Source organism: Salvelinus fontinalis, chromosome 23, assembly GCF_029448725.1.
Source record: "Salvelinus fontinalis isolate EN_2023a chromosome 23, ASM2944872v1, whole genome shotgun sequence".
NCBI classification, from domain to species: domain Eukaryota; kingdom Metazoa; phylum Chordata; class Actinopteri; order Salmoniformes; family Salmonidae; genus Salvelinus; species Salvelinus fontinalis.
Genome location: NC_074687.1, coordinates 35,194,105 through 35,205,847, shown reverse-complemented (window position 1 = coordinate 35,205,847; position 11,743 = coordinate 35,194,105). Strand labels below are relative to the sequence as shown.

At 43.2% G+C, this 11,743-nt stretch overlaps 1 pseudogene; it reads left to right on the top strand.

Annotated features, from left to right (window-relative positions):
* Positions 1–5,674: 5,674 nt before the first annotated feature.
* LOC129821486 (carboxypeptidase N subunit 2-like) lies at positions 5,675–6,695 on the top strand (annotated as a pseudogene).
* The last annotated feature ends 5,048 nt before the right edge of the window (positions 6,696–11,743 follow it).

The window sequence follows — 11,743 nt, the reverse complement described above, 5'->3', positions numbered from 1 at the left end:
AACTAATAATAAATAGCCTTTGTTAGTGCATCTGGCTGGTGCTTAACAATGTATAGGGGTAACTGAAACAAACAGTTATTCTCTTTCTCAAAACAAATCATTTTGGAGGGGGCAGTGCTTTGCATACTGGTGCTATATCAGAAGTGCTATTTGAATAGAGCTACAATTGAAGTCGGAAGTTTACATACACCTTAGCCAAATACATTTAAACTCAGTTATTCACAATTCCTGATTTAATTCTAGTAAAAATATCCTGTCTTAGGTCAATTAGGATCACCACTTTATTTTAAGAATGTGAAATGTCAGAATAATAGCAGAGAGAATGATTTATTTCAGCTTTTATTTCTTTCATCACATTTCCAGTGGGTCAGAAGTTCACATACACTCAATTAGTATTTGGTAGCGCTGCCTTTAAATTGTTTAACTTGGGTCAAATGTTTTGGGTAGGCTTCCACAAGCTTCCCACAATAAGTTGGGTGAATTTTGGCCCATTCCTCCTGACAGAGCTGGTGTAACTGAGTCAGGTTTGTAGGCCTCCTTGCTCGCACACACTTTTTCAGCTCTGACCACAAATTTTCTATAGGATTGAGGTCAGGGCTTTGTGATGGCCACTCCAATACCTTAACTTTGTTGTCCTTAAGCCATTATGCCACCACTTTGGAAGTATGCTTGGGGTCATTGTCCATTTGGAAGACCCATTTGCAACCAAGCTTTAACTTCCTGACTAATGTCTTGAGATGTTGCTTCAATATATCCACATAATTTCACTCCCTCATGATGCCATCCATTTTGTGAAGTGCACCAGTCCCTCCTGCAGCAAAGCACACCCACAACATGATGCTTCAAGGTTGAGATGGTGTTCTTCGGCTTGCAAGCCACCCACTTTTTCTTCCAAACATAACGATGGTCATTATGGCCAAACAGTTCGATTTTTGTTTCATCAGACCAGAGGACATTTCTCCAAAAAGTACGATCTTTGTCCCCATGTGCAGTTGCAAACCGTAGTCTGGCTTTTTCATGGCAGTTTTGGAGCAGTGGCTTCTTCCTTGCTGAGCAGCCTTTCAGGTTATGTCGATTAAGGACTCGTTTCACTGTGGATATAGATACTTTTGTACCTGTTTCCTCCAGCATCTTCACAAGGTCCTTTGCTGTTGTTCTGGGATTGATTTGCACTTTTTGCACCAAAGTACATTCATCTCTAGGAGACAGAACGAGTCTAAAAAAACATTCTGAGGTCTTGGCTGATTTCGTTTGATTTTCCCATGATGTCAAGCAAAGAGGCACTGAGTTTTAAGGTAGGCCTTGAAATACATCCACAGGTACACCTCCAATTTACACAAATTATGTCAATTATCCTATCAGAAGCTTCTAAATCCATGACATCATTTTCTGAAAATTTCCAAGCTGTTTAAAGGCAAAGTCATCTTAGTGTATGTAAACTTCTAACCCACTGGAATTGTGATACAGTGATTTATAAGTGAAATAATCTGTCTGAAAACAATTGTTGGAAAAATTACTTGTGTCATGCACAAAGTAGATGTCCTAACCGACTTGCTAAAACTATAGTTTGTTAACAAGAAATTTGTGGAGTGGTTGAAAAACAAGTTTTAATGACTCCAACCTAAGTGTATGTAAACTTCCGACTTCAACAAATGTATTGACATAGTAATGTCTTCCATAGCTTATCTGTACTAGCTTTGTCATTGTCTCATTGCTCTCTGCAAATCAAGTGCTACCACATGCTACAATGCTGCCATCTGCTGTATTTGTCTCTTATTGAGACCCACTCAGTAAACCAGTACAAAAGCCTTCAGTCTGGAAAAAAAGACATAAAATTAAATTTTATAGAGGGGTTACATGTCGTGATTAAATAATGTGTAATTACACCTTATCCTTGTTTATCACACAGGTAGCAGTTTCCTGGATAGTCTGCATGCTCTCACTGACAGTGCCTGGTTTGATAGAACTTATCTGCTCACATGGTGTTGTGCCCCAGCTCACAGCAATTGAGTAATGAACCTCTTTTCCAATCATGTTTCCTCCTCTTGATAGCTGGGCTGGGTTTAGCTGAGGGGCTGCAGCTCAAAACATCTTTAATGAGCAGAGGAGCAGCAGACTCCAGACTCCACACCTCCAGGCCGGTAGTAGCATCCTATTGATCCTTGTTGGGTTTACACAGCAAGCCTGTGACTTTTGAATGAGACGGAATGGAATAAGGTCTAGTCAATAAGGAGTGGAATAATAGTCTATCCAGTGTTTCCCCTATATTCATTTTTCATCGGTATATACAGTACCAGTCAAAAGTTTGGAGACACCTACTCATTCAAGGGTTTTTCTTAATGTTTTACTATTTTCTAACAACACATATGGAATCATGCAGCAACCAAAAAAGTGATAAACAAATCAAAATATACTTTAGGTTTTAGATTCTTCAAAGTAGCCACACCTTGATGACAGCTTTGCACATTTTTGGCATTCTCTCAACCAGTTTCACCTGGAATGCTTTTCCAACAGTCTTGAAGTTCCAACATATGCTGAGCACTTGTTGGTTGTTTTTCCTTCACTCTGCGGTCCAACTCATTCCAAACCATCTCAATTGGGTTTGAGGTCTGGTGATTGTGGAAACCAGGTGTTCTGATGCAGCACTCCAACCCTCTCCTTCTTTATCAAATAGCCCTTAGACAGCCTTGAGGTGTGTTGGGTAATTTTCCTTTTGAACAAGAAATTATAGTCCCATTAGGAGCAAACCAGATTGGATGGTGTATCACTGTAGAATGCTGTGGTAGCCACACTGTTTAAGTGTGCCTTGAATTCTAAATAAATCACTGACAGTGTCACCAGCAAAGCATCACCACACCATCACACCTCCTCCTCCATGCTTCAAGGTGGGAACCACACATGCAGAGATCTTCCGTTCACCTACTCTGCGTCTCACAAAGACAAGGCGGCTGGAACCAAAAATCTCAAATTTGGACTCATCAGACCAAAGGACATATTTCCACCATTCTAATGTCCATTGCTCATGTTTCTTGGCCCAAGAAAGTCTCTTCTTCTTATTGGTGTCCTTTAGTAGTGGTTTATTTTCAGCAATTCAACCACGAAGGCCTTTTTCACGCAGTCTCCTCTGAACAGTTGATGTTGAGATATGTCTGTTACTTGAACTCTGTGAAGAATTTATTCTTTATTTGGGCTGAAATTTCTGAGGCTGGTAACTCTAATGAACGTATCCTCTGCAGCAGAGGTAACTCTGTGTCTTCCTTTCCAGTGGCAGTCCTCAAGAGAGCCAGTTTCATCATAGCGCTTCATGGTTTTTGCGACGGTACTTGAAGAAACTTTCAAAGTTCTTGAAATTTTCCCTATTGACTGACCTTCATGTCTTAAAGTAATGATGGACTGTCGTTTCTCTTTGATTATTTGTGGACACCTGTATGTGGACACCTGCTCGTCAAACATCTCATTCCAAAATCATCCATGTGGAGTTGGTCCCCCCTTTACTGCTTTAACAGACTCCACTCAACTGGGAAGGCTTTCCACTAGATGTTGGAACATTGCTGCGGTGACTTGCTTCCATTCAGCCACAAGAGCATTATTGAGGTCGGGTACTGATGTTGGGCAATTAGGCTTGGTTCGCAGTTGGTGTTCCACTTCACCCCAAAGGTGTTTGATGTGGTTGAGGTCAGGGTTCTGTGCAGGCCAGTCAAGTTCTTCCAGTCAAGTTCTTTGTATGGACCTTGCTTTGTGCACGGGGGCATTGTCATGCTGAAACAGGAAAGGGCCTTCCCCAGCACAGAATCGTCTAGAATGTCATTGTATGCTGTAGCGTTAAGATTTCCCTTCACTGGAACTAAGGGGCCTAGCCCAAAACATGAAAAACAGACCATTATTATCCTCTATGCATTTGAGCCGATAGCGTTTTCCTGGCATCCGCCAAACCCAGATTCATCCATCGGACTGTCAGATGATGAAGCGTGATTCTTCACTCCAGAGAATGCGTTTCCACTGCTCCAGAGTCCAATGGCAGTGTGCTTTACACCACTCCAGCCAATGCTTGGCATTGCGCATGGTGATCTTAGGCTTATGTGCGGCCGCTCAGCCATTTCATGAAGCTCCCGACGAACAGTTCTTCTGCTGACGTTGCTTCCAGAGGCAGTTTGGAACTCGGTAGTGAGTGTTGCAACCAATGACAGATGATTTTTACGCGTTACGTGTTTCAGCACTCGCCGGTCCCGTTCTTTGAGCTTGTGTGGCCTACCACTTCCCGGCTGAGCCGTTGTTGCTCCTAGATGTTTCCACTTCACAATAATAGCACTTACAGTTGACCAGGGGAGCTTTAGCAGGGGAGAAATTTGACAAACTGACTTGTTGGAAAGGTGGCATGCTATGACCGTACCACGTTGAAAGTCACTGAGCTCTTCAGTAAGGCCATTTTACTGCCAACGTTTGTGTATGGAGATTGCATGGCTTTGTACTTGATTTTATACACCTGTCAGCAACGGGTGTGTTTGATATAGTCAAATCCACTAATTTGAAGGGGTGTCCACATACTTTGTAGATATGTACAGAGTCAAAAAAGAAAAGGTGTCAGTCTCTTGTGAAAACAGTGAACAACTTGTGAACATTTCTGTGATGTGTGAGATGATGATCAAAGGAGGTGGAACTCCTTTGCTAGGTGCCATATGGGACAGCGATCAACATACTGAAAACATTGATATGATGTTACTTCGAATCTTCCTTTTAATTCTTCTGCAGTGACACCATAGTCTGAATATTGATATTGGTCATTCCTATGTTGAAGTCTTTACATGTGTTCTATCAGATGAGAAATGATTACCTCTGAATGTAATGGTATGATTGAAACTTCTCTTGTAAGAACAGTCCAGCAATTAACCAATATGGTGTACTTAAAGGTGAGAGGAGAAACTAAGAGGGGCGTGGTCTCGGCATGCAAGCACACAACAACAACGTAACAAAGATTTTTTTTTAAAGTGAAACCACCAGACATGATCCAACCACCAAGATGAACATTCAGCCATTTTTTTCTGTTCCCTGTACGAGCCACTGACTTGGAGAAGAGATGTATGGAGAGCTGCTCATGACGAGACGTGCTTTATCAATGGATAGTTCTTCGCTCAATGACTGGAAGTCTATTGGAACAGCTAGTCTGGGATTACGCTAACAGCTTCATCACTCTGCTGTTTACCGAAAATGTGGCGGGGTAACAATTTCGTTATTGTTTGAACTGCCCTTTAATGACGGTTGTAGCTGGAGATAACAGACAGCTCCTGTTTCTATCATTGCCTAGTCTACTATAGACCTTGGTGTACTGTAACTCCTGGGTAGTATCGTAAGTGTTGTTTATTGACGAGGTGCCAAGGCTTCCTCCTTTCTCTCAGCTGCCGTGACTTCCATATCCCTGGGTGCTGTGTGTGACCGTGACTAGGCAGGAGGTCGTCTCTTTTCCTGCCTCTGTGTGAATTATTCACACTGCCATTGTCAGAGTGGCCCTCACCTGTCAACAGGTGCACTAGAGGGGAGTGGAGGGGGAGGTAGAGGGGTGGAGGGGAGGAGGGATGTAAAACTACCCCTTCCAGCCTGACAGACGGATCAGGTCAGCTGTCTGGTCTGTCTGCTCCGTGTGGTTCAACTTTTGGCAGTTTGGGCTCTGTGCAGACAGATGCTACATGGCTCCCTTACAGAGCTCCTGCTGGATCACAACCGTCTCACAGTCCTGGAGAGCGGGACCTTGAAGAGCCCGGACAGCCTCCAGAAGTTGAACCTGAGCAGCAACCTCATCTCCATAGTAAAGCCCTGAGCCCTAGGTTACCTGACTAACCAGCGCCAGCTCAACCTGGAGGGAAAACATCTTACTTCCCTGGGCTCGGGCCGCTTCACAACGCTGCGCTCCCTGGTGGTGCTGTGCCTTCGGGGAAACCTGATCAGTTCCACTGAGCCATGGGTCTTCACCCCTATATCTCCCCGAAACCTGCTGGACCTGACCCACAACCACCTGGGCACCCTGGGCTACAGGACCCTGCTGATCATCCACACTCCCAGCTTCCACGTCCTGCTAGAGGGGAACCCCTGGCACCATGACTGCAAACTGCAGAGGGTGTTCAGGAATCTGTGCATCATCCACAGGGTCTTCCTGGATGACTACCAGGAGCTGAAGTGCAGCGATCCCATTGAGCTAAAAGACAGGTCCATGGGAGAGGTGGATGATGAGCTGTGTGTCGGGAAGACCGTGATGGTACTCATTTTAATGGTCAACGTGGAGATCACCATGGTAGCTGCCAATATCACGGTGTCGAGGAACAAGAAGAATAGTGTGGCCAAGGACTGGGAGGAAAGTGTGGGGCTGGACACCTACTGTGACAATGACAATTAGGGCTGTCTACTTCCCATGAGAACACAATGAAAGGTTTATCGCAATGAACAGTGTGAGCTGATTAACTTTATTGATCACAAACAGATTTGATCAGATAATAGTAATTATCCTTAAAGAGATGTCTTCTTTGTTTTAAAGTGCAGAATATGAAATAGCACAACCATTAACCATATAATGAAAGGCTTGTTTTGACAAGTGACTACTTTTCCTTTAAGTTGACATTACCACCAATAGGGGTGGGATAACCAAACCACCATATGCCATATGGCTGTCATTTTGTATAGCAATCATTGAACGTACAATGGGGAAAGAGGAGAGTTGGAAAGCACATCGCTTTTGGTGCTTAACAAAACACAATCATGCATTTGTTTGTGATAATTGTTTTCACTTCAAAATAACAATGTTGATATAGATATCCCTTAGGCGCTACAGTCTGTCTTTGGAGTTGCTTTGGCGGTGAACTCCATCATGATTAAAAAGAGTAAGAATGAGATGCATGGAAAATAAGTGTCTTTGGAATCTTTTCTATGAACCAACCATGTATAACGCATTATTAATCAATGTATAATGCTTTATATCACACACAATGCTATAAGCATTCACTTCATTACATCCTTTATTGGTTAGTATGGGCTACACATGCTTTCATAATATACACTGCTCAAAAAAATAAAGGGAACACTTAAACAACACAATGTAACTCCAAGTCAATCACACTTCTGTGAAATCAAACTGTCCACTTAGGAAGCAACACTGATTGACAATAAATTTCACATGCTGTTGTGCAAATGGAATAGACAAAAGGTGGAAATTATAGGCAATTAGCAAGACACCCCCCAAAACAGGAGTGATTCTGCAGGTGGTGACCACAGACCACTTCTCAGTTCCTATGCTTCCTGGCTGATGTTTTGGTCACTTTTGAATGCTGGCGGTGCTATCACTCTAGTGGTAGCATGAGACGGAGTCTACAACCCACACAAGTGTCTCAGGTAGTGCAGTTCATCCAGGATGGCACATCAATGCGAACTGTGGCAAAAAGGTTTGCTGTGTCTGTCAGCGTAGTGTCCAGAGCATGCAGGCGCTACCAGGAGACAGGTCAGTACATCAGGAGACGTGAAGGAGGCCGTAGGAGGGCAACAACCCAGCAGCAGGACCGCTACCTCCGCCTTTGTGCAAGGAGGTGCACTGCCAGAGCCCTGCAAAATGACCTCCAGCAGGCCACAAAATTGAGCAGTGTATTACACACATATAAGATTAATTGAATAGGTTACCAAGTGTTTAAAGATATCAAATTATCATTTTTTTCTCTTCAATCCAGCAGTTGTTTTAATAGCATTCTGATTAGAATGGTGTTAGTCTGGTACTAGTATCTGAATTATTTATCTTGCTCCACTTCAGCCAACACATTTTATCATCATGGCCCGTATCGCTGTTGCCATGTCCTGGTTTGGCTCCCATCCAGCATGTTTCACAGCTCTACATTGGGCTACCTCTCAGAATGAGGTAAAAGTGCTTTCATTAATCCACAGATGATTACATGATTCATTCTTCTGGTTTTGAGGCAGCACAGTCTGATTATAACTATTATAATTATGGGGATAGGTTACAATTTGCATTTGAATAAGGCCTGCATGGAATCTTAATCATGTCAACAACTGAGAAAGCACCCGTAGCTATCTAACAAAAATAACAAATGTATTTTGTGTATGGCAATATCATGAACAGAACATGCTATTTGGTTCCTATAATGCCAGTTCAACAACTTGATCCAGTTTGTTAAATGTGATGTTCTAACACTAGAGGGCAGTAAAGATGGTCAAACTGAGGCTTCTCAAAATAGTGTGCCATCCAAAATTGCCACTAGAGTGTAGTAGAGCTTAAGGTGTGAGAGGCATAAACGTCCTACCTGAATACCAGGCGCTAGTTGTTTTTCACGTCCTTGATTATTCTGTTGTTACTACCTTGTAATTACGAGATGATCCAGATCAAGTGATTTCAGAGTTGGACCATTATCCATCTTTTTGTCAAGACCTGTAAAACAAACAACCAAGGGTTAAACCACTGTAGTGGGCACATTACCAACATGATTCCCCATTCACAACAGACACAACAACAACACTCAGATAAGACCCTAAAGGCCATTCAGCTCAGACTCTGTACTTGTCTCCCAAATGACATGAGGGAAGTAAGGATGACTGATAAGGGAAGTAAGGATGACTGATCAGGGAAGTAAGGATGACTGATCAGGGAAGTACGATGTCTGAGAAAGGATGTGAAATGGACTGACATGCCTGATTGAATATTGTCTCTAAGATTATGATTGAAGCAAACACAAGGGAAATCAGTGAGAAACGCCATCAATGTATCTGAATTTGTCTAACAAATGACTTGTGCATAATATTTCAAAATGCATCACTGGAGGCTTTCTGTGTGTTTCATTCCATGCAACTGCTAAATGATTGCCAGTCATGCAAAGTTACTCAAATTCATGGGTTGATTATTCAAAAGAAGACTATTTATGCAAAGAATATAAGTTGTGAGAGTGTGTGATGTTTGAGATAGATCAACCTTTTGTGGTTGCGCATGGATGTTGAAAAACGAGCAGTTAGTGGTTTCCATTTCGTATTGCAAAATGCCATTCTCTGTCTGAGATATTGAGAGAGAATACAATATACCAACTGTGGTGTCACCTAGAAAGGACAAGAAAATCCACAATGTAATAAAGTCACCTGGTATATCGTCTTACCTTGAGGTACAGCAATAGCTAGAAGAAAGAGAGAAGTCACACATAAAGAATAGTACATGAATGTCTACACAGGGCCAACAGACAACCACAAGACCAGACTAATGAGCCTTTAGATTTTTCCCTTAAGTCTATAATAAGTCCAGTTAAGCCATTCAATTAGATTTATCTGTGTCACGGCTTTCTTCCTGGGATGAAGGAGAGGACCAAAATGCAGCGCGGCTAGTGTTCAACATATTTAATAAAGAATGTATGAACACTACAAACAACAAAAACAATAAATGAGAAAACAGAAAACAGTCCTATCTGGTGCAGAACACAAACACAGAGACAGGAAACAATCACCCACAAAATCCCAACAAAAAACAAGCCTCCTATATATGATTCTCAATCAGGGACAACAATTGACAGCTGCCTATGATTGAGAACCATATTAGGCTGGACACAGAAACAGACAAACTAGACACACAACATAGAATTCCCACCCAGCTCACGTCCTGACCAACACTAAACAAGCAAAACACATAAGAACTCTGCTCAGGACATTACAATCTGGCTATAAAAGGCCCCTCACTCTTGCGTTAGTTAAATGGACAAGTGTCCCATTCAGCAGAATCCACCACAACAACGTCCTAGGGATCAGAATCAAATGGTGGGTAGAAAGCATCAATAAGCATGCCCCATTCAAAAAAAATTGAACCAGGAACAGATATAGCCCGTGGTTCACTCCTGACCTGACTGCCCTTGACCAGCACAAAAACATCCTGTGGCTTACTGCAATAGCATTGAATAGCCCCCGCGATATGCAACTTTTCATGGGAAGTTAGGAACCAAAATACACAGGCAGTTAGTAAAGCAAAGGCTAGCTTTTTCAAGCAGAAATTTGCATCCTGCAGCACAAACTCCAAAAAGTTCTGGGACACTGTAAAGTCCATGGAGAATAAGAGCACCTCCTCCCAGCTGCCCACTGCACTGAAGCTAGGAAACACTGTCACCACCGATAAATCCACAATAATTGAGAATTTCAATAAGCATTTTTCTACGGCTGGCCAGGCTTTCCACCTGGCCACCCCTACCCTGGTCAACAGCCCTGTACCCCCCACAGTAACTTGCCCAAAAAAAACTATTTCTCCTTCACCCAAATCCAGAATAGCTGATGTTCTGAAAGAGCTGTAAAATATGGACCCCTACAAATCAGCAGGGCTAGACAATCTGGGCCCTCTCTTTCTAAAACTATCAGCCGAAATTGTTGCAACAACTATTACTAGCCTGTTCAACCTCTCTTTCGTATCGTCTGAGATCCCCAAAGATTGGAAAGCTGCAACGGTCATCCCCCTCTTAAAAGGGGGAGACACTAGACCCAAACTGCTACAGACCTATATCTATCCTACCCTGCCTTTCTATGGCCTTCGAAAGCCAAGTTAACAAACAGATCACCGACCATGTCGAATCCCACTTCTCCGCTGTGCAATCTGGTTTCCGAGCTGGTCATGGGTGCACCTCAGCCACGCTCAAGGTCCTAAACGATATCATAACTGCCATCGATAAGAGACAATACTGTGCAGCTGTATTCATCAACCTGGCCAAGTCTTTCGACTCTGTCAATCACCACATTCTTATCGGCAGACTCAACAGCCTTGGTTTCTCAAATGACTGCCTCGCCTGGTTCACCAACTACTTCTCAGACAGAGTTCAGTGTGTCAAATCGGAGGGCATGTTGTCCAGACCTCTGGCAGTCTCTATGGGGGTGCCACAGGGTCAATTCTTGGGCCGACTCTTTTCTCTGTATACATCAATGATGTCACTCTTGCTGCTGGTGATTCTCTGATCCACCTCTACGCAGATGAAACCATTCTGTATACTTCTGGCCATTCTTTGGACACTGTGTTAACTAACCTCCAGACGAGCTTCAATGCCATACAACTCTCCTTCCATGGCCTCCAACTGCTCTTAAATGCAAGTAAAACTAAATGCATGCTCTTCAACCAATCGCTGCCCACACCTGCTTGCCCGTCCAGCACCACTACTCTGGACGGTTCTGACTTAGAATATGTGGACAACTACAAATACCTAGGTGTCTGGTTAGAATGTAAAATCTCCTTCCAGACTCACATTAAGCATCTCCAACTCCAAAATTAAATTTAGAATCGGCTTCCTATTTGGCAACAAAGCATCCTTCAGTCATGCTGCCAAACATACCCTCGTAAAACTGACTATCCTACCAATCCTTGACTTCGGCGATGTCATTTACGAAATATCTTCCAACACTCTACTCAGCAAATTGGATGCAGTCTATCACAGTGCCATCTGTTTTGTCACCAAAGCACCATATACTACCCACCACTGCGACCTGTATGCTCTCGTTGGCTGGCCCTCACTACATATTCGTCGCCAAACCCACTGGCTCCAGGTCATCTATAGGTCTTTGCTAGGTAAAGCCCTGCCTTATCTCAGCTCACTGGTCACCATAGCAGCACCCACCCGTATCACGCGCTCCAGCAGGTATATTTCACTGGTCACCTCCAAAGCCAACTCCCCCTTTGGCCACCTTTCCTTCCAGTTCTCTGCTGCCAATGACTGGAACGAATTGCAAAAATCACTGAAGCTGGAGACTC